Source organism: Polyodon spathula, chromosome 10, assembly GCF_017654505.1.
Source record: "Polyodon spathula isolate WHYD16114869_AA chromosome 10, ASM1765450v1, whole genome shotgun sequence".
Lineage (NCBI taxonomy): Eukaryota > Metazoa > Chordata > Actinopteri > Acipenseriformes > Polyodontidae > Polyodon > Polyodon spathula.
The window spans coordinates 16,998,514-17,022,624 of record NC_054543.1 but is presented as its reverse complement, the minus strand read 5'-3'; the positions used below and the strand labels follow the sequence as shown (position 1 = coordinate 17,022,624).

General features: G+C 39.4%; 1 pseudogene; it reads left to right on the top strand.

The window, feature by feature from the left end:
- The first annotated feature begins 4,241 nt into the window (after nt 1-4,241).
- LOC121321669 overlaps nt 4,242-24,111 on the top strand; it is a 58,581-nt pseudogene continuing 38,711 nt past the window's right edge.

The following is a 24,111-nucleotide window of genomic DNA, read 5'->3' as shown; positions in this document are numbered from 1 at the left end:
TACCGATTTCATGTATAAACCTGTTGCTAATGAAACAATACCATAAATCTCACTATATGGGCATGTAGTAAATTTATTACAATTGCAATATTACCCCAGATTATTTGCCATGATTAGTATTCAAGTAAAAAAATGCCCTTGAAAGATCGCTAAAGGTGTGCAGTGTTTCACATACTGTATGGACTTTAGTAAACAGTGCAATACTAGCATACAACAGCTCAGAGATTACCTGAACTGTCATCCTGAATCTCAAAATCCGCACCAGCTGATCACAACAAAGAAGATCCATGTTTTAAGCAGCACTGCCAAATACTAGTTTGCTGTATTTATACACACACTTGTGATTTTAGCGCTCATAAAATGAACTCAGTGGCACTGGCTGTGGTCAGATGTCATGAAAACTTCAGAGCTCGGCACCTCAATTCTGATCTGAACACCTGATCCCAGACAATGTTGTCAAATTATGTTGCTTAGTCCAGTGGTAGGGATAGGCAGATGTAAAATCTGCACTGTATGATGATTGCCAGTTATATATATATATATATCATATATATATATATATATATATATATATATATATATATATATATATATATATATATGTGTGTGTGTGTTGTAACCAGCTGGAAAGTTTGTTCCCTGACCAGTGATAATTTTCTGCAGTATGCCTACTCTTGAGATAAACTGCTCTAATGTTCTAGCTACCTGTTTAGCTGTTATGGTACGTAGGGGAAAAGCCTCAGAATACCTGGTGGCATAATTATTGATCACCAGAATGTAAGGGTTACCACTACAACTATGCTCTAATGGACCAACAATATCCATGGCCACTCTCGAATAGGGTATGTCTACTGCTGGAAGTGGAATTAATGGAGCTCTGTCTGAATGTCTGTGCTTTGCTGTATGCTGACATTCAGGACAAGATTTGAAATAATTATTCACGTCAGTATACAAAAAAAAAAAAACGTTTCGCTATTCTCATTAGTGTCTTCCGCTGACCAAGGTGTCCTGACACCTGAGTGACCTAACTTTGGAATCTTTTCTCTGTCTGACACTGGTACAACCAGCTGATTCCCTTCTTTACATTCATTACATTCCTTATACAGCCACCCATTCTTAATCAGAAAACTGTCTCCTGTTACACTTAACTTTTTCTGCAATACCAGTTGAAACAAATCCTTCAAACTTCCATCCTGTTTCTGTAAATCTCCAAAATTTACTTTAATCTCACTGTCTTGCCTCTGCAGTTTCTCCGCTAGATGGTGCTGTGTGCCTGCTAATTTCTCAGCCCTACACTGGCGCTTTGACTTCTTGGTCTTCCCCTCTGCTACATCAATGACCGGTGCCTTCCACTCCCCCTTTTGCAACTCCTGTGTTAGTTTAACCCTTTGCGGTCCTATGTCGGACCAGGTATGACATTACAATTTTCCCTTTTCAGTCCAATGTAGGATCCTGTCTGACATCATTCAGAAGACGTAAAGCACAGGTCTCTAGTTGTTTTTTCTCCATAAAAAGCTAAGAAAACCTTTCAATGGCTAAAAATACACATAACATTACTATTAAACACTCCCGGCTGGTGCTGAATGTCCAGCTCGTAAAACTGGAGCATTTTGAGCCAGCGGGCTACCTGTCCTTCGGGTGACAAAGTTTCAACTTTAGTTTATGAAACCTGAGCAGATTTTTGCTCATATGTTGTATCACAAATGCATATTTCAGACACATTTATGGTACTTTGTAATATCCCACAAACTGACTGGGGGAATCACACAATTAAATATAGTCCTTTGTATTTTTTCCCATCATTATTACATTTATGTTTTATTTATTTATTTAAATACAGCTCGTAATATTACCCATAAGGAAATAACTTATATTTCACATATATAAAAAGCGTTATGTTAGTTATATGCTGTTATTTCACTTAATTTGATATTTATGTGTACTCATATATGTAAAGTACTTTCAATACAAGGATTTTATGGGTTAGTATATGTAATATATATTGCTTTACATATATGTTTTGTGTCTTTATACTTTAAATGTTTTTTTATAATCTACGTGCTTTTATATTTTCCATATATTTTTTATAAGCTAAACGTGTGGTTTTTATACTTTAAATATTGTAGCGATTCGAGTTCCCGCAGGCAGGCGCATCACAGGGCGAGGCATTCCACACACAGGCAGAGGGCGACCTCTCGCAATCCAGCACTCCAGCACTCCAGCATAGGGCTGGCTCTTTTGTACAGCCGTATCAGCGCTATGCTTTAGTGCGAGAGGTCTCAGGTTCGCGTCCACCCTCCATCTGTGTGTGGATTGCCTCGCATAAATAATCCTCTTTGTTAAAATGGCATGAAAATGCTATGCCTTATATAAATGATGTATGATGATGATGACTATTTCATATTTAAAAAAACAAAATGTTATGAAATATTCCCTGCTATACTATATTTAAAATAAACAAATAATGTTAGGGTTTGTAGAACATAATAATAATAACAACTAGAACTGCCAGGCAGTTTAACGGCTCCCAAGCCCCAGAAATCAGTACCCGTCTAAGAGTGTTTAGTTCTCAATATGCCAAGTTTAAAACCAGCAACTTCAACAGTTCCCCAGACGATGATTTTGATTTTTTTTCCAAAAATGCATCAGGCGGCCATCTTGTTTAACGCACAGATGCCATTTTTGAAAATGTAACTTTTATCGACACAGACACAATGGTTTTCAAGTTTGGAGTGTCTCATGTGAACCATTTTTAAACTGAAGCAGTTTTAAATATAAGAATATGTAGGAGTGGCAGCCATATTGTTTCACGAAACATAACCATTTTAGCATATTTGTATTCCGTTGACACCGGAATGATGCCTACCAAGTTTGGAGTCTGTTGGTCAGACGGTTTTCAAATAAAAGCACTCTGCTGCTAAGGGCGCGTTTCGGTCAAATTTGCGGCAGCCTTTATGCTATTGAATTGTATCACAGCATTTTGATGGTGACAATATCTGCCAAGTATCAGATCAATCACTTCAACTGTGCCAAAGATGAACATTTCGGCAGGTTTCAAGAAGAAATGCGTCACACGGCCATTTCAGTTTACAGTTTATTAAAAGTCAGTTGTATTGTTACAGTGTCAAGGATGATGCTTGTGAAGTTTCGAGTTAATCAAGTAAATAGTTTGTCAACTGAGGCAGTTTTAAATTTCGGACGTAAACGTACATCTGGCGGCCATCTTGTTTTATAAAACATAACCATTTTCACATATTTGTATCCCATTGTTACTGTGACGATAACTACCAAGTTTGGAGTTTGTTTAACAAATGGTTTTCAAACAACAGCAGTTTGTTGTTAGGGGCGCATTTCGATAAGATTTGTGGCAGCCATTTTGACATTAAAATTTCTCACAGCAACTTCTGCTTTGCAAACTTGATGCAGGTTTGGATGCTGATGATCTATGATCAATCGCTTCACCGGTTCCCAAGAAAATGATTTTGAAAGGTTTTATCGAAAAATGCATCATGGTGCCAATTGCAAGGACGCAGCAGCAAAAAAAAATCAGCATCTGACAGCCAATTTATCCAGCTTGTTACCTGCCAAGTCAGAACCTGATCAGTCAACTTCAAAACTATTCTTTATTTCTAATTAGAATTAAGCACAGCTTTGGGTCCAGTGCAGAGGGGTAACCCAGTTTGAAATTTACATCCGAGATTTTAGGGAGAAAAGGGGGGGCTTTTTCAAGCTATGAATTAAAAGCAGAATTTCTTCTGTGTCTGGCGGTGGACGGTGCGAGACAGAACATTTGAGATTTTAAAAAAAGAATCGAATTATTGAAAACTCATGGTGGATATTTGGGGCTAAACAGATCACTCAAGATCCGTTTTGTTCCTAATTCAGCATCATGGCCGTGTCAAGGTGGGAACGTTGTTTCTAAACTGACAATTGAATGTTATTTAAATTATGTTTCTTGGGCCCAACTCGAACTCATATTTAACCCTTTTTTAAAGGCGGATGTGCAGTTATTTTGTGCACACAACCACTCCGAAAACTGCTGATAAATTAAATGTCATAGTTAATAATTACATTGTTAATCTATTTATTTGGAAATATACTTTTAAAGCTAAAATCACACCAGCCTGTTTGATCTAGGATATATTTAAAGGCAATAATTAGACTGTCATGGTTTACAGGTACAGTATTTTAAATTTAACATATATATATAAAAAACCCTATACATTTTCCACTTATCCACGATGCTAGGTATGTTAACTTAATCATTGTAGTGCTGTTCCTAAAATCTACATCTGCAAAGTAATTCTGTACTGCCTGTTGTCTCCAACATGTGCACCAGTAACCGAAATCACAGCTCTGTACTTAAATATATAACAAGATTCCAGCATTATTCCGTATTAATATGGAAGTCATCGGTATTTAATCATGGGTCACTTCATTGTATTTTAACATTGTTTTGGGGATGTTGCAGTTCCATGTGTCAAACATGCCAGAACAGCAGCTGGAGAGCTGCGGCTGCATAAACTGAAAATAAATGTAGTTTGTCTTGCTTTTTAAACTGTAACTTGTACTGCCTTACTCCGTGTTTTTCATTTGTCAGATTTATAGATAGGGAAATTGCTATTAAAGTAGTATAGTTCTACAGGGGTGCTGGGGGTGCGGAAGCACCCCCAGGCATTGCATGGCTTCCACAGGGGTTGCAGTTTTGTTCAAGGTCTTTCCACACCCCACTTTAAAAATTGCTGCAGTGCCACTGTAGTTCTATGCAAATAAATATTCAACCCCCTGGCATCACCAGACTCAAATGCCTCTTTTTCCACTGTACAACCGAGCCACACCAGGGACGTACCGAGCCCTCACGGTGTGTTAAAGGGGAGCCTGGGTCACACGCAATGAAAGACTTATTGACTCAGTTTGCCAAAAGATGCTCAAGCAAATGGTGTTCAAAAATGAATAGACCAACAGTACAGCTGTATCATGTATCGCTGTATTTCATAAATATATTCAGGAATGTTTTTATAATCCACACATTTAACTGATTTATATCCACTTGCTAAAGTTCAATTAGTTCTGTTGAAGGGGGGAAAACGTTTTAAAAATATGATCCCGTTTATGGATATTTTTTTTTTATATATATATATGTATTTTTATAAATTTTTTTTGGTTTTATTTGGGTGCTTAAAGACTCTGCGTGAGCCCAATGAGAGCTGTCGTTGTATGTATGGTACAGTCGTACAGTATTTTGTTTGACTTTTTGTAAGTTTAGAATTGTTTTGTTTTGTTTTCTTTTTTTCTTTATATTGATGTAATATAGGTCAAGGATGAGAGATTTTGTAGAATTGTATACCATACCCACGATTTACGGAGACTAGCTTTCTCATTTCTGACGCACAACTCCAGATCTTCCTGAACACTTCTATCTGCCCACAGAGAAACTAGAGCCTGGACTTCCTCAGCGTCCCATGTTTTCTTTCTGGAGTGCACTAACTGATCTAGTGTAATGATAAAAATCTTTAACCCCTCCCCTGGCACAGCTCGGCTCGCAGCCGGATTCAGATGTCTTGTGAGGCCATCATTTCATGGTTTGGTTCTAGCTTGGCTTGACAAATAGCCAGTAGAGAACCACCCATACCCGTACTATACCGAGCCCTCACGGGTCGGATTTGCCAATGGAGAAGGGGTAATAGTGCAAAAAGATCATCAAGAAAACAATAGTTTTGTTGGAGAATGTTATGGTTAAAAAAAGACTTTTGCTAGTAAGCCACTACAATTATTCTTCAAAAAACCACTATTATGAGGGAAATGCTCACTGACGATAGTGTAATGTAATAGAATGTGTTTTGTAGCTAACCTATCTGCAGCTGTGCTTTACCATTGTGTTGATTTGGAGAAAACATTGCCTGTCATCATCTTCACTTCAGTCTTCTCAAATGGCAGGATGTGTATGTAAGAATCAATTAAGAATCAATTGTATTCTTTAAATATATGCAACAGGTTATGAGAATAGCATTTTTCTGGTCTTTCAATTACAGCTGCATAGCCCAGTGGTAGAAAAAAATAGTTGTTAAACATTGTGAACTAATGAATTGTAGCAGAAGCAATACATCTATTTACACAAATAGTAGATTGGGCAACACATGGATCTTGAAGATGAAATGTGATTTATAGTTGGTAGAAGTACACGCCCCCATCTCCTTTAGCTTTTTACTTTAACAAAATATTTTACATTAAAATATTTTAAAGTATTTGTAGCTAACAAAATAGATTTTAAAACCTGAATCTGGTACTACACTAAGAAATCTATGTTTGCAAGCCTAGCTTTTTCCTGTCATTTCACCTATAGGGTACATTTGACCCCACCCATTCTCTGGCTTCTTTCCTGTTAATAACAAGCCAGCTTTTTACTCTATTGATTGACAGGCTTTCATCCAATAACATGCTTTGATCCAGAAGACACTGCTAGGATGCAGTGATCAAGACAGTAAAGCAGTAACAGGCTTCCTGGACGGCAAGACAACCAAACTGATGGCTTTCTTTAGCCTAGTGTAGTATCAGATGTCATTTTTAACAATATAATGCATGTTTGCTATAATGTGTTTCTTTCAAAACAGCACATTTGAGACCTATGTAGCTTACAGAATTGCAAAATGAGTAAGATGTATGAAATTGTTTTGTTAGCAACAATTAATGATAGGGATGTTTGGTACTTAAAGTTTTAAAAGTTTCAGATTTGCCCTAAACAGCAATATACAGGCCAAATATAGATGTCAGCTGTGGTATACAATAGGCTATGTGCAGTGTAAATATATTCAATATTTAAAGGACAGCTAATACATAAGAACCTTTTTATTTTATTGTGTTACTTGTTCCCATACAACTATTTACGAATGGTGTGTGGATTGTTTTAATTATTTTATTTTATTTACATTTTGACCACACTTTTTCAACTTTTAGATTGCATTCCCTGCCTAAAGATGGCTTCACGTGTACCTGCATGGACCTCCTCATTTCCCGTCATCCTCCTGCAAACATAAATAACTGAGATGGATTTACTAGTGAGCAGGAGGATAATGGAAAATGTAGTTCTGAGAGGTCTAAACATTTAGGAAATTAAATGGAATCTAATAAACCTAATTAAACTTTTGATATTACACAAACAAAATAGCCTATAACATATGCACCAACATATGGTATCTTGACCTAATTTATTTGCTTTGCGGTTAATGTCTATTCCACATCACTTGCCATCAGCCTGCAGGTTTGTATAATATGATATACAGTTAGAAATAATTTGTAGGATTTTGTTGACAGTTTCTATCATCCAGGTCAATCCGCCATGCAGGTGGTGCTATAATAGCATCTCTATGTTCTGATGTCTGTTGCTAGCTGATAAGGTTCTCTGCTCAATATTTTTCCCTGCCATAAGGTAAAGTGATTTTTGATAATATAATAAGAGTTATATTTTTATATCGTGCCTTTCATAGTGAACCACCATCACAAAGCACTTTACAGAGGTAGGCTGTGAACCATTATATGCAGAGTCACTTGCAATAGGACATTGATTTATCATCTCATCCAGTGAGTCGGTCAGTGGCAGGGGTGGGATTTGAACCAATGACCATCTGGTTACAAGCACTGGACTTTAACCACTGGATCACACTGCCTCCTTGATCCACTCTATTGAAAGAAAATGTGGGTGAATTTAAACATATTTGTCTTGTTAATAGGCTTGATCGCCTGTTTATTTTGCTGGACACTGGCACAGCGCCGGTGACGAGAAAGACAGCAGCTAGGAGAGTCAAGCTCCATCCTCATGAACTAAATAACTTGTTATCTAAAGTAAGTCTAGACTACACCAGTTCTAATTGAATAGGCATGATATTCATGCCTGTGTTTGAAAAAGGCTTTGGAAATCATTACTTCCTTGTTAAAATGTTACAAAAAAATAGGCTGATTACAAACCTATTTAATAATTGTACCACAAATTAGGAATTGAGTTAGTATAAAAAATAATTTAAAAAAACACATAAAACAATACAATTGAATGCAGAATCCTTTAAATGTAAACAATTAATTACTGCAATAAAATGTTACAGGAGTGAGGATAAGCCCTTACATTGTAAAGAGGAGTACATTGCAATTTGGTTAAAACTAGCACATGTATTTTACTCAAAGATTTTAACATACTGAAGGAGCCCTAACTGGGACATCCACATTGCAGCAGGCCAAGCAGTAGAAGCCATTGTGAAAAATGTTCCTGAGTGGAATCCTGTCCCAGAACCGAAAGAAGGTATTAAATATTGAAACCCATCTATGTCTCGGATCTTGGTAATGATTTTAGCTTTCGGTTCACTATGATGTAGTTTTTTTGTTGTAAAAGTAGATTTTATTTAATTTTTCTGTTGAACACTAGTATTAAGAAAATCCACTTGCTACATAGTTAAACACATTTATATTTTATTGATTTATACACATTACCACTACTATACCACCAAGTCTGCTCTAGCAAGGAACTTTTTTCACCATCTGTGACAAGCATGGCTGCAAGGGTGACGTCAGACTAGAAACACAAGCCAAAAAAGGACTGGTGGGGCAAAACTGAGATGGTATGGCGCTCAGTGTGCTTATTAAATAATAGAAAAATAAACACTTTTACAAAACAGAACAAACAAACTCACAAAACAAAAGGGTGCATTGACCAAAACAATCAAACAGACGGAACAAACAAGTACAGTGTCTACAGTAAGTATTCAACCCCCTTTGGATGTTTCCACAGTTTGTTGTGTTACAACCTGAAATCTTGATGCATTTAAATGTTTTGTTTTTTTTTTCCTCTGATTTACACAACCTTCACAACACTTTGAAGAGGCAAGAGAATTTTTATCGTGAAACAACAGTTGATGAAAAATAAATCAATTCTGAAATGTCTTGGTTAGAGAAGTATTCACCCCCCTGAGTCAATACTTGGTAGAACCACCTTTGGCAGCAATTACAGCTGTGAGTCTTTTGGGGTAAGTCTCTACCATGTTTGCACATCTGGATTGTGCAATATTTGTCCATTCTTGGCAAAATTGTACAAGCTCAGTCAAGTTGGATGGGGATCATTGGGGGACAGCAATCTTGAAGTCTTGCCACAGATTCTCAACCGGATTCAAGTCCGGGCCACTCTAGGACATTCGCTTTCTTGTTTTTAAGCCACTGCAGTGTCGCTTTGGCTGTGTTCTTCGGGTCATTGTCCTGTTGAAAGGTGAATCTCTGTCCCAGTCTTAGGTCTTTTGCAGACTGAAGTAGGTTTTCCTCAAGGATTTGTCTGTGTTTAACTCCATCCATTTTGCCTTCTACCCTGATAAGCTTTCCAGTCCCTGCTGATGAAAAGCATCCCCATAGCATGATGCTGCAACCACCATGCGTCACAGTAGGGATGGTGTTACCTGGGTGATGTAATGTGCTGTGTTGGGTTTGCGCCAGACATATAACGCTTTGCATTTAGGCCAAATAGTTCAATTTCTGTTTCATCGGACCACAGAATCTTTTGCCACATCTTTTCAGAGTCTGGCACATGCCTTTTTGCAAATTCAAAGCGGGATTTGACATGAGCTTTTTTCAGAAATGGCTTCCTTCTTGCCACTCTTCCACACAGGCCAGATTTGTGGAGTACCTGAGCTATTGTTGACACATGGACAGTTTCTCCCATCGCAGCCATGGAACACTGTAGGTCTTTCAGAGTTGTCATTGGCCTCTTGGTGGCTTCTCTGGAGGACTTCCTGCTCGAAGCAGGTTCTGGGTGGTGCCATATACTTTCTGCTTCTTAATGATCAGCTTGACTGTGATCCAAGGGATATTTAATGTCTTTGAAATCTTTTTATACCACTCCCCTCCACTTAACTTATTGTGTGAATTCTGAAGGCAACTCTGAATTCTGAAACCCCCCCCCCCACCCCCCATTTTTTCACACATTGAATGTGTTGAGTAGGTTGTGTAAATCAAAGGAAAACAAATTCCATTTAAATACATCAAGATTTCAGGCTGTAACACAGCAAACTGAAAACGTCCAAGGGGGGGTGAATACTTCCTATAGGCACTGTGAGTATCGTGCTGGTGTCAACCCAGTATGTTTTAGCAATTGTTTTCTATTCACTTTAAAGTTTTACTTTCCTTCACCCCCCAACTTGTTTCGCCTCTCGAACACACTTATCACCGTGCAGCCAAAGCTGCAGGTCTTTAATATTGGTGACCCAGGGGTTAATTGGTTAACAATTATTATATTATCCCTCAGTCCTATTATGCATGGATTTACTAAGTCTGCATGACTGTCAGCTAGTTAAATAATCAGTTGCTGACAGTGACACATTCTCACAAGGTATTTAAACAACAAATAATAAAAAAAACAATTGGTACAGTCAAATATGCTAATGTACTGTAGTACACAAAACTTAAAATGTGTCCAAAACACTTTAAAATCTTAAATCACATCACATATTAGCAAGTTAAAGGTCTTTATCGCAACTTCTCAACAACTATCTAATTAAATTAAAGAATGTCTTATCTGCCCCAGATTTTCCCTTTGTCTAAATGCCCGTCTAATTTATTTACTATGGCAATGGCATTTTTTCCCCCATCCAGCGTTTTTTCAACAACAGTTGGGTTAAACTAACCCAGTTTCATTACGGCAGTCTGGACACGCTAACACTAGGGTTAGGGTTCAGGTAAATTGGTTTTGAACTGTTTTGCTCCAATGTGGACAGGGCCTTAACGACTGCTTCAGCGACTGCTGCTTTTTAAACTTGAGCTCTTTGACAACATAATTCTGACTGCTTTCGTCCTTTTAAGATTTCTCCTATAATGTACAGTGTCTCCTTAAGTGAAATTGACAACTGTTTAGTGCTGGCCATAATACTGCATACATTACATTAATATAGAGCAAGGTCAAGTTCAGCAAGGTGAGTCAGTACACCAGTTTTGCAGTTTAGGTGCATTACAGTATTGACACCGTTCCTGTTCTACACTGCAAATATCATAATTGTTGTATGCAGCAGTTGACGCTATGTCTGTGTTCCTATGAAGGAAAAGGCGTTTTTATTCAGTGTCTTGTACAAAACAGGTCTCAGTACTACTTGGCTTTCTTACCTACTGTAGCCTCACACTTGAACATTCTATCCACTTCAACCGTACTGTCAATCACCATCATGACCTCTGTTTTGCCTTTGCATTTGTCTATTGCAAACATCAATTTTTTTACTGCAAATATGCTTCTAAAGCAAGCTATGATGCAGCCTTAAGCAAAGTGTCTGAGGAAGATCTTTTTTATATATTTTGTATTTTGATAATGGTTTTGAAGGAAACTGAACGACAATTATCAGAGACAAGCGACTGCAGCGGGAGAACTTGAAGTAGTTTTGTTTTAAACAAGTTATTTACAGTATGCAACCATTTTTTAGGTGAATGAAGAAATCTTGTTTTTGTACAAACTCCATTAGTAACAACATTGGAATCTTACTTGTGCAATGTCACGTGAACTTATCATACAGTATAGATTTTACATCTGCCTATCCCTACCACTGGACTTAAGCAACTTAATTTGACAACATTGTCTGGGATCAGGCGTTCAGATCAGAATTGAGGTGCCGAGCTCTGCAGTTTTCATGACGTCTGACCACAGCCAGTGCCACTGAGTTCATTTTATGAGCGCTAAAATCAAAAGTGTGTGTATAAATACAGCAAACTAGTATTTGGCAGTGCTGTCTTATTCTCCATAACACTTCCCCAAATGTCTTTTTTTGTCATTTCAGAGTCTAGCTTACAAAGTTCCATGGAGGAGGCACCTTCAGATAGGCTTAGTTTCTTAAGATTTGATGTCTTGCAACATTTAAAATGTGGATCCTCTTTGTTGGGATCAGCTGGTGCAGAGTTTGAGATTCAGGACGACAGTTCAGGTAATCTCTGAGCTGATGAATAATGATTCTGTGTTGCTACACAATGGCTTTTCATTTTCTACAGTGAGCACGATGAGATGCAAATGTAATTCATTGTGCAGCACATGAAGAGTGCAATCAAAGTCTAGGAGAAAAGGTAAATATTCATATTCTCCTGTAGTTTGGCCATTTATTGAACTTCAGTGTTATGATTTAAGGAGCGTAATGTGATAATGTCAGTGGTATGGAAATGACACTGAACCAGCTTTCAGTTTAGCTTTCCGGTTTAGTAACAAAATTTGATTATAATCCCAGATGAAAAAAATGATGGATGGTTACCTGCTTGTATGTTTAACCTTATTGAAAAATCTGGCATGTATTTGTTTTTGAAAAGTTTATAAATATATTACGTTACACCATTTTCCAGGTTGGTAACTTATTTTAATAAAAAATTATTTCACGGTTTTAACAGAAACATTTGTAGTGTTTAATATTTATACAGTGTTTTAATACATTTAGCAACTTGATGAAAACCATGTTTCTGTTACAACAGGAGGAACTTACGAGTGACTTATATAGTTGAATTAAATAGTTTGTGTTTTCAAAGTGTGAAAAACACCAGGTAATTAGACCACCACTGTTGAGACCAATTGAAAGTATACCTGTACCTCATAAGAATGGCACAAGTGAGCCATCAAAATAATCCAAACTGTCTGCGTGTAGAAAACAAGTTATCTACATGTCTAATATTGTGTGTGTGTGTGTATGTGTGTGGATAGATCTGATTGCCCTTTGTACTTTTCCATGGAGTGACATCCATTTGCAGTAAACTGATTTATTCTAAAATCAAAAGTTCTCCAAATAAATTTCCCAGTTTTCAAAAGAAAATGTTGGGGGGGGGGGGGGCTTTGAATATTAACAGCAGTCTGAGTAACTGTAAAGCTGATGAAGTTAACCTGTAACCTTAGTACATTAAATGCACAACCTTATATTGCAGTAAAAGAGATTCTTTGTTTTACATATTCTACAGAATGCAAGGGAGTGAATTAACTCTATTTTGAAAAATACAAATTTTTCGCACGCTCAGTAAACCGCAGTATTTTAGTTTTTTATGCCAAAGGTGAAGTTGATTCCAAGGAGAGATTAGCTAGACAGAGGAAGTTGCTGCAGAAGAAACTTGGCCTTGATATGGGAGCCGCCATTGGCATGAACACGGAGGATCTTTTCAATGATGAAGACCTAGATCACACTCCCTCCAAGAGTCCAGCAGCTAATAAGCAACCTGTAGGTAGAACCTCAGGCTGTCCAACTGCAAGGAATCACATAGTGGGTTAACTGCATTAGTACTTCTAATATCAAGACAATCATGGGGTTTCCATGTAAAATGTTTTTTTGGGTTTCCATTCGCTCAGTTTATTTTACTCACATAAACCGGGCTTTTCACCCGACGTCATGCAAAAGAATGGGAAAGGAACAACATCCAGGATCCCATTGACAGTGGTGACCAGACAGCAAAAAGAAGGGAGGTCATGATTGTTGGGGACTCCATATTGAGAAACACAGCAAGTTCAATTCGCAGTTTGGACCCCCTTACTACAACAGTGTGCTGCCTTCCGGGAGCCTCGGTCAAGCACATCACTGAGAACGTGGACAGGCTCCTAGAACGAACAGGAGACGACCCGGTAGTAGTCATCCACATCGGTACAAACAACATTGGAAGAGACAGACCAAAATCCCTGTAAAACAAATTCAGAGAGCTAGGAAGGAAATTAAAAGAGAAAACCAAAACTGTGGTATTTTCTGGTATACTACCGGCACCTTGCAAAGGACCATATGGACAGCTGAAAATAATTAATCAAAACGCATGGCTGAAGACATGGTGCACACGGGAAGGCTTCACCTATCTTGATCATTGGACCACATTCTACAACGAGGACTATCTGTATAGACGGGATGGACTGCATTTAAATAACAAGGGAACCAGTCTACTCGGAGAAAAGATCCTCGAGCAGGTTCAGAAGCATTTAAACTAGAAAGGAAGGGGGGAGAAATCAACAAAAAAACAGAAGGGAGACCACATCAAAACAAGAACAACAACTCAGGTAAGACAACCATTAAATGTATTTATCTAAATGCTAGAAGTATCAGAAACAAAATTCTAGAACTTGAAGCTACTGCACTAACAGGTAACTATGATGTGATAGGTGTTACAGAAACTTGGTTGTCTGAGAGTGATGGGGACGAATATAATATTTGTGGGTATACACTGTATAGGAAAGACAGGCAGGACAGAAGAGGAGGAGGGGTAGCGCTATACATAAGAAACAGTCTTGAAGCCCAGGTGTTAAACCTGGACAAAGAAAATAAAACCGAATCAATACGGGTCAGAATAACGGACAAAAATTCAAAGGGCATAATACTATAGACCGCCAGATTCAGACGATGAGCACAATAATCTGTTATACAATGACATTAGAAATGCGTGTAGCAAAGGAGAAGCCATACCAATGGGGGATTTCAACTTCCCCCAAATAAAATGGGAAAACCCGGTGGGTAGCGCGAAGGATGAAATAGAAATGGTGGAAATGACAAATGACTGCTTCCTAACACAATTTGTCAAGGCACCGACTAGAGGGGAGGCATGCCTTGATTTAGTCTTTTCAAATAACGAAGATAGAATAACTAAAACAGAGGTCAGAGAACCACTGGCAAACTCAGACCACAACATGGTCTCATTTGAAGTGTTTTTTAAAACCCCAAAAGTAATGACTAAAGCTAAGGTTTACAATTTTAGAAAAGCAAACTATGAAGGTATGAAACAGAGACTAACAGAAGTAGATTGGAGTAAAATAGAGAAAACACCCACAGAAGAAGGATGGTTGTTCTTCAAAAATGTAGTACTAGAGGCGCAAAACAATTATATCCCTAAAGTAGACAAATCTAAATGTAAAACTAAATTGCCAAAATGGTTTAATAGATCAATTAAAAAAAATATTCAGCGAAAAAAGGCACTTTACAGAGCATTAAAAAAGGACCAAAAAGAAAGTACGCAGAAAGAGTACACAGAACTGCAAACGCAAGTCAAAAAGGAAGTTAGAAAGGCCAAGAGAGAAATAGAAATGAACATTGCTAAAGGAGCTAAAACCAATTCCAAAATGTTTTTTCCAATATTACAACAGCAAGCGAAGAGGAGATTAAATGTTTAAGAGATACAAATGGCAAAATCGTAGATGAAGAAAAAAAAAATAGCAAATATATTAAATGATTACTTTTCACAAGTTTTTACAAAGGAAGATACGGACAACATGCCCCACATGTCATCCAGTTCCTATCCAGTTTTAAATAACTTTAGCATAACTGAGGCAGAAGTGTTAAAGGGACTAGGAGCTCTTAAAATAAATATATCCCCTGGGCCAGATGAGATCCTGCCAGTAGTACTCAAAGAAAAGAAAGGAATAATTTACAAACCGCTAACCAAGATCATGCAGTAGTCTCTTGACACAGGGGTGGTACCGACAGACTGGAAAATTGCAAACGTAATACCGATCCACAAAAAGGGAAACAAAACTGAACCAGGTAACTACAGACCAGTAAGCCTGACTTCTATTATATGCAAACTTATGGAAACTATAATAAGATCCAAAATGGAAAATTACCTATATGGTAACAGGGTCCTGGGAGACAGTCAGCATGGTTTTAGGAAAGGGAGATCGTGTCTAACTAACTTGCTTGATTTTTTTGAGGATGCAACATCGATAATGGATAATTGCAAAGCATATGACATGGTTTATTTAGATTTCCAGAAAGCTTTTGACAAAGTCCCGCACAAAAGATTAATTCTCAAACTGAACACAGTTGGGATTCAAGGAAACACATGTACATGGATTAGGGAGTGGTTAACATGTAGAAAACAGAAAGTACTGATTAGAGGAAAAACCTCAGAATGGAGTGTGGTAACCAGCGGTGTACCACAGGGATCAGTATTAGGTCCTCTGCTATTCCTAATCTACATTAATGATTTAGATTCTGGTATAGTAAGCAAACATGTTAAATTTGCAGACGACACAAAAGTAGGAGGAGTGGCAAACACTGTTGCAGCAGCAAAGGTCATTCAAAATGACCTAGACGAGATTCAAAACTGGGCAGACACATGGCAAATGACATTTAATAGAGAAAAGTGTAAGGTACTGCACGCAGGAAATAAAAATGTACATTATAAATATCATATGGGAGATACTGAAATTGGAGAAGGAATCTATGAAAAAGACCTAGGAGTTTTTGTTGACTCAGAAATGTCTTCATCTAGACAATGTGGGGAAGCTATAAAAAAGGCTAACAAGATGCTCGGATACATTGTGAAAAGTGTTGAATTTAAATCAAGGGAAGTAATGTTAAAACTGTACAAGGCACTAGTAAGACCTCATCTTGAATATTGTGTGCAGTTCTGGTCACCTCGCTATAAAAAAGATATTGCTGCTCTAGAAAGAGTGCAAAGAAGAGCGACCAGAATTATATGCAGACAGGCTAATATAATTCAATCTGTTCAGTCCTGAACAAAGAAGACTACGTGGCAACCTAATTCAAGCATTCAAAATTCTAAAAGGTATTGACAGTGTCGACCCAAGGGACTTTTTCAGCCTGAAAAAAGAAACAAGGACCAGGGGTCACAAATGGAGTTTAGACAAAGGGGCATTCAGAACAGAAAATAGGAGGCACTTTTTTACACAGAGAATTGTGAGGGTCTGGAATCAACTCCCCAGTAATGTTGTTGAAGCTGACACCCTGGGATCCTTCAAGAAGCTGCTTGATGAGATTTTGGGATCAATAAGCTACTAACAACCAAACGAGCAAGATGGGCCGAATGGCCTCCTCTCGTTTGTAAACTTTCTTATGTTCTTATGTTCTAATTCTCTGCGCAGCACTCCCAAGATATTATCAAATATTTTCCTACCTGCTCCGGTGCTGCTTTTCATCATTCAGCTTCTCCATTTGGCTGCAGGAGCTCCAGCGTTAGTCTTTCCTGCTCTTTCCAGCCTCCAGCCCAGTAACAGTACCGTTCAAACCGTAGCTTCATTTCTCATCTCGTCCGCGTCTTCATTAGACAAACTGGCCCTCCACTAAAATCTCTAAAGCTCCTTCAACAAGACATCGACATTCCCGTCGTCAGCGTTTGCCTTGCCATTGCTCCTCTATTTAATCCACCATAAAGATCTGTCAGCTGAACATTCCTTTACTCTTCGCTTGCAATCAAGCGCCCCTCCTCCTCCTCCTCTCCCAGAGCCAGCAAAATTATCGTTCCTTCATGGGATCCTGCCCTGAACTTCTATTGGCTACGTTCAACGTTTTAGGGACCTGTCCATTCAGTTTCGTGCTCCGTTTCGCGGTGTGGCAGCTTGTGCTTTCGACTCGTCACAACAACATTCAACAACACTGCTGTTTTGCAACTTTTCCACCAGCCCTTCTCAGTTCGTGGCTACCATGGCAACGCCCTCATTGCGTGACTGCGGGGAGTGGTAAGTAACCATGGTGACCAGGCAGCTTAATCTGCACTGCGAGCTCCGTACCTCAGTACTGCTATTTTCTGGCTTGCTTGCTGCTGGGCTTTTACAACCTGTGAGGGCTCGTTCAACTCGTCGAATTGTGACATCTAAGTATTGCGTTAACGTATTCATATACATGACTGACTGTCCTAAAACATGTAACTAAGATATTAAAATCTAAAAGAGTACGCAATTGTTGTTCTACACCGACAAGGATTTTAATCGCAATAACCAAATATTCTACCCGGCTTCACTCAAGCCAATGGTTAATTCTAATCATAACCGCAGATGGCAGTGTAACACCACAAATTTTATACAGTCTCTAAGCTGGTTTGCTATCATGTGAAGCTCACACGCTCCAGCTTTTCTACACATCCCCGGAGTTTGTTGTCATTCCGAGGGATTTACATGAGACCCCCTCCTCCACCTTTTGTAGCAACTGACATTCTCCAATAAATGTTGATAAAATCGGCCTTAACACTGAAAGACCAATATCTACCGCATTCAGCAGATCCCTACTGCAGCAGACCACCGTACTCTACCGATGACCTCTGCTCTATTCAGCAGATCCCATCCTCTACTGTTAATCGCTCCTCACTACAGCAGATCTCCACTCCCTCTTCAGATCTGTTCACTACCGCAGCTGCAAAGTCGCTCTAGTTTACTGTTGAAGTCTGCAGCTGCACTTCTCCAGAGCCAACAATGCTCCAGCCTTCCTCCAATACGCAGATCGTGGCAGTATTCCCACAATCAAGGCTAACGCTAATCTCCATCTAATCAAAATAAGGGGCACTTCTTCAGAAATCCTATTCCTCCCAAATGTTACAGCATTAATACTTGGTTTGAGATGTGGTACGAGACTGGCAATCTGTCTTGATTATGAGTTAAGGATTTTCACTATTAAGAGAATAACAGGCATTGCGAAATCCAAATCTCTGAAGGTGAGTTTACCTTTTCCATTTCAAACAGACATGATAGTAGGAAACCGCTGATCGTTCCTGTATTAACTAACTCATAGAAAGGCGGCATCTCATCTTTGCCCTCATTTCTAGAACATGGGGCGCAAAGGAGCCGTGTTTCCCCAGTAGCCGATTCATGTTCGTTCAGTCCAGCTGCCACCTCAGCCCTCAGTTCCAGCTCCTCTTTTGCCTCTACTTTCGGTATCCAAGTTCAGTCAGTTGGTCCCATTTGATTCCACAACCCCCATCCAGAATCCTCAGCTTCTCCAGATGCTATTTAACTGAAACCTACTCTCCGTAACCCCCTTCAATCTGCTCAGCATTACATGTCTGCAGCCCTCCACCTTGTTCAAGCTCCTACAGCCTGCTCAGCGTCTTCAATCCCCTGCACCCAGATTCGAATAATCATAGCCCTTCAATCAAAACCTGGCTCTCATGGTCCATGCTAGGGATTCTCTCCAACTCCCTCCAGTCTCTCCATATGCAGCATTCTGTCTGACCCTCTGTGGGATTCTTAAGAGCTTTCCCCCTGCCTCACCTTCCCATCTGTCTATATCAAAATATATTCTCCATTTGCTAATTTCCACTCTTCTGAAAAGCCACTTCTCCCCCTACAATGATTTACCCATGGAGATCAGCTGCCTCTCGGCCACCTTCCATGCTTACTCCATCACTTGGCTGCATACCTCAGGACGGATCAATTCAGCGCAGTCGGTCCACTCATTCGTCAAGTATCAAGTTCCCTATCTCCCTTTTCAAGGTATCTCCACAGCAGGAACCCCCCCACCACCACCACCACTCCCCTCCTCAGACCATCTGTTCATTGATTCCTCACTCCTAACATCACTCGTCTCGTCTCGAGCATTCCTCCGCCCCTGCCCCCCAAGCAGGCCTCCTTCCTGTCCACCCTCGCCTCGTGAGTAGGCCTCCCTCCTCAACTCCACTCTCTCCTCCAGAGCAGGCCTCCCTCCTCGCCTCCTTGCATGGCTCCCTCCTCTCCACCCTCTCCTCCTCGCAGCAGGCCTCCCTCCTCGCAGGCCTCCCTCCTCTCCACCCTCACCTCCTCGCAGGCCTCCCTCCTCTCCACCCTCACCTCCTCGCAGGCCTCCCTCCTCTCCACCCTCTCCTCCAGAGCAGGCCCCCCCCTTGACTCTCCCCTTTCCCCCCCAGCCTAATCATGAATGTGGGGGAACTGGTCCTCCTCTGCAGTGGATTCCTACATTCATTCTTCCTTCCCTGATATAGTTGCTGCTCCTTCTAAAAATGCTAGAATCGTCTCTACTCTTTGGAAAGGCTGCTTCTCCCCCTACGAGTATCTACTCATGGAGACCATCTGCCTCACACCCTTCTTGGCTTTCTCAGAAGCTCCGAATTCACAGTTCCCTCAGCTTCTTGCTTCCCCTCGGTGGATATTCATTTATGTGACCTCTCTTCTATTTCCAACTCCTATTTTCTTACTCGGCTGCGCACTTCAAAGACAGACCAACTCCGGTGTGGTCAATTCATTCAGCTTTCAAGGACCAAGTCTGCTCTCTGCCCTTTCAGCAATGTCAAGGTATCTCTCATGCAAGAAACCCTGCCCTCCCCTCCCAGACCCTCTATTCATCAATTCTTCCAGATCCATCATCACTTGTCTCTGGTTCTCAACCCACCTCTCCACCCTCCTCTCCAGGACAGGCCTCCCTCCTCGGCTATTTACCCCATTCCTTCCGTATCGGTGCAGCCACCTCCGCTTCAAGGGCCAGCATCAATCAGAGCCTGATCAAGACCATGGGGCATGGTTCTGTTCTGCAGTGGATTCTTATGTTCATTCATCTCCCTCTGACATAGTTGCAGCCCATTCCAAAATTGCTAGTATGTCTGAAGTGGGGGGCTACCTGTCTGCCGGAGCCACTAGAGGTTTTCCCCTAATTAGCTTCAAGGGTTTTTTTCCTCTCCACTGAGCAGCAGGTATACACATAGTCATATCCTACTAAATTTACTAACCATTCTCCTGTTTGTCTTTCTAGTCTTTTGTTTATGTTATGCGCTGGCATGTGCTCTTTTGTTTGTCTCACGGTGTGGGTGATTTGGTGGAGTGCCGGGGGTCCATCCTTTTGGGCAGCAAGTGATCTCACTTTCCCGACCTCAGGGCATGGCTTCAGCTAACCCTTGACCTTCAGGGGGGTTCTCACCGTGTGAGTCAGAGCGGACCCCCGGCCACACTCTGTCCTTTCGCAGCTCCTGCGCTTATCTTGCCTCACTCAAGGCTGTTCTATACTCTGTCTCAGTTCGGGACGTGGCTACTCATGCTCGAGTCCCATACTAACCTCTATGCTTTTTCTTATCTCAGGTTCCAGGCAGTGTGAAGTCTCGGCCAATTGGAGGTCTAACGAGCGCCCCTTTACAGAAGTCTGAGATGCTGGGTACCTCTCCCTCTCTATCTCCTTTCGTGTCCCAGTCTTCTGGGACCATCTTCATCAGTCAGTGACCACTTTCTGTATCCTGTCTTCGGTTGCTGGGTCCTTCGCCCCTGGGCTTGTGTCGGCATCGTCGCCCTCAGTCAGTGACCACTTTCTGTCCTAGCTTCCATGTCCAGTGTGTGCTGGTCTGCTACTAGAGTGGGCCTCGCCTGATCTTCTATCCTAGGTCCGGTCCTTTCTAGCCCGCACTCTGTCCTACTAACCGCTCCCTTCTGCTTCTTCTGCCCTATCTCTACCCCCAGCTCACGCCTCGTGAAATAAAAATACAAAATTGGAGCCCTATGTTAAAGTTACCTTGCTTGTTGATTGCCGTGACTGAGGTTCACAGACATCTTTGATCTCCACTGGGTGGAAGTACGCAAGTGCCACATCATGGCTACATTCAATAGGCAGAGCACTCTGCTGTGGCGCTACGGAACATAAGTTAGCTCTTATTGAGCGGTGTGTTACAGCAAGAGAACTTTCAAGATGACATAAAATAACACTAGCAAAGATTGTGCAGAAAAACTGCTGTTTTAATGCCTCTATTGCACTTGCATCGAGAGCCAACAACGTGGCAGTGAATTCAAACACATGCAAGAGTCCTGTACAAAGTGAAAACTACATTGAGAGCATTGTTCCTCTGTACTGTGATTGTTGCATATTGCATGTTTTATTTACAGGTGGCAACAGTGAAGTTTATGCTTGCAATTAAGATGTTTCTATTTTATGTTGTACAGCAAAATAAAAAATAAAAAATTTTCAAAAACAGAACAGTTTATTTTTTCAACAATAATTCAACACAGTAACAGTTTTATACAGCAAATCAAGTAAATAAAAACTTTCCAAATAAATTATTTCTTCAACGGTACTTTTAAATACATCTGTGAATGACTTTAGCAGTTAGTTATTTTGTATTGTAATGTTCTGCATTTCCATGAGCTCCTGCATCTGCCTTTTCTGTTTCTCTGCAAAATCTTATGATTTAAGTACTATTGTTTGTTTGTTTGTTTGTTTTTTTCTCTCCAATATTCTTCAAGTCTTGTAGTACATATATTATTTTGTTGTTACTGTGCTCTTTGTTCGATAGTAGTGTAACACTGCAGAAGTACCTAATTTTAGTAACAATCTCTTATTCTAACGCCCCCTTTCTGCCTCAAAAACAAAAGGCTTAGTTTTCAGTGTTGCCTATACTGCTGTGCTTTTTCAGTCAAGACCTATAAGTCTTTCTTTCTGAATGTCAAAACATTTGTCATCAAATTTACAAATTTTAGTATTTTCAGGGTCTGAAACCAGATGAATGTGATAAACCCTTAAAGTACACATTTCAGTTAAGAGATTTGTAATGTGGTCATTTGTCTTAAATGGTATGTCTGCTGTGGGTATCTTGAGTTTTTGTCTAACCAGTGAAAGGGGAGAATTCTGTTTTGTATTTTATATGCAGCTTTGTGCTGTGGTAATGCAGCAATTGGTGACATTGCTCCACCATCCCACACAGAATGTATCCTTATTAAATGCAACATAATGTGGTGATGGTGCATTTATTTTATTGTAACATTTTTTTAATGATAATTCTTTAATTGTACAATATGAAAAGTGGTGATTTGAAGTACAGGCAAAAGCATTGTATGTGATTGCATATGTTATTCTTGACCGCAGATTAACGAATGGCCATTGGAGAGCTTTTGCGAAGAGCTTTGCAATTATGTTTTTTAATCCATCGTCGGAGGTAAGGATTTTGTAAACAGCTTGTTCATCATTGCTTGAACATTAACCTATAACTAGGGGCCCGGGAAATTCATGCTGTTTTTTAAAGAAATTCACAAATGACAATCAAAAGAACCAACAAATGTCAGTGTCACAAAACCGGTATTTATAAAAAATTTTAAAAAATTTAAAAATCAGCAGAAAACAGATTCCATTTACATTATATTCTGCTGATGTAAGTTGCCAAAAATGTGTTATCATTTATAGTTCATTAAGAACATCATCCAAAAACCAAGGCTAAAACATTTAACATTTAGCCTAGCTACTAAGTCAACTCTATAAAATGTACATTGGAACATCGGAACTGAAGTTTTTTTTTGAATCAATCTTTGAAAATGTAACAAACTTCTGCTGGAGACGAGTGCTTTTAAATGGTCTGTGTTGGCAGCAAAAAAAAAAAAAAAAAAAAAAAGTATAAGCTGACAAAAATAGATGTTTTTTTTTTTAAAAAAAACGACCTTGATTGACAAATTCAGCAACGTTTTCAAGCTTTGTAAATCTTTTGTATGTTAACACATTAATTAAAATGATGTGTAATTTCCATAGCCTGATTTGCTGTGTGTAATCTCAAAATATTAAACACAGGAGAAATGTTAATTGCAAACCTGAAATGACAAAACCAAAGCTTTTGTTTCTCTTTTTCTCTTTATACAGTCCTTATAGAGATCTATGTAGAAATGTCATTGTACAGTATGAGGAACTCATCAGTCATGAATCTGGTATTTGTTTGACCCCATTGCCATGGTAATCAAAGGCATTGATGTCGGACCATGTACAGCTACTATAGTGCTGCAACTATTTAAAAAAATAAAATAAAAAAAAAAATTGGAAATGAACAGGGGAGGAAAATATAATGCATATTTTTCATGATAGGCAGTCAATACACGTTTTCCGTGAAATTTGTGCTATCGTGAATTTTCCGGGGCATTACCTTAACTTGTTTAATCTTTTATGATCAAACCTTTGAAAGTTGGACTTTTCCAAGAGATTTACAACTGATATTTTAAAGTAATCGGAACTTTAGTCATTGACAACATGAAATAAAGTTGAATGGCATTTATCTAACCCTCTGTGTACCAATCTATATTATATGGCATTTGCCTTCACTTGTTGCTACATCATGCCCAGTGGGTTTTAAAACTGAGGCCATAGTATAATAGTGCAGTTCCAAATACCATGTGGATCCAATGGACTCATACAGATGTATTTTAATTATGGCACAACCTCCTTTTTAGCAGAACTGGCTAACGGAGGATTCCAAGTTAATGTTATTTTGCACAGTAACAGATGGCAGTGTTGCTTACGTGTCTAACAGATAGCAGTAGTGTCACATCAGCATTACAAATACTACTCTATATACATTTTATGTACCAAGTCCTGTGAACGGGTAGTTTCAATAGATGTTTTTTAAACTATATGGATCAAAATAACCTGATAAAAAATTTTAAAGTTGATTTTGCCACTTTAATTCTGTGCTTACCTTGTTTTTAAT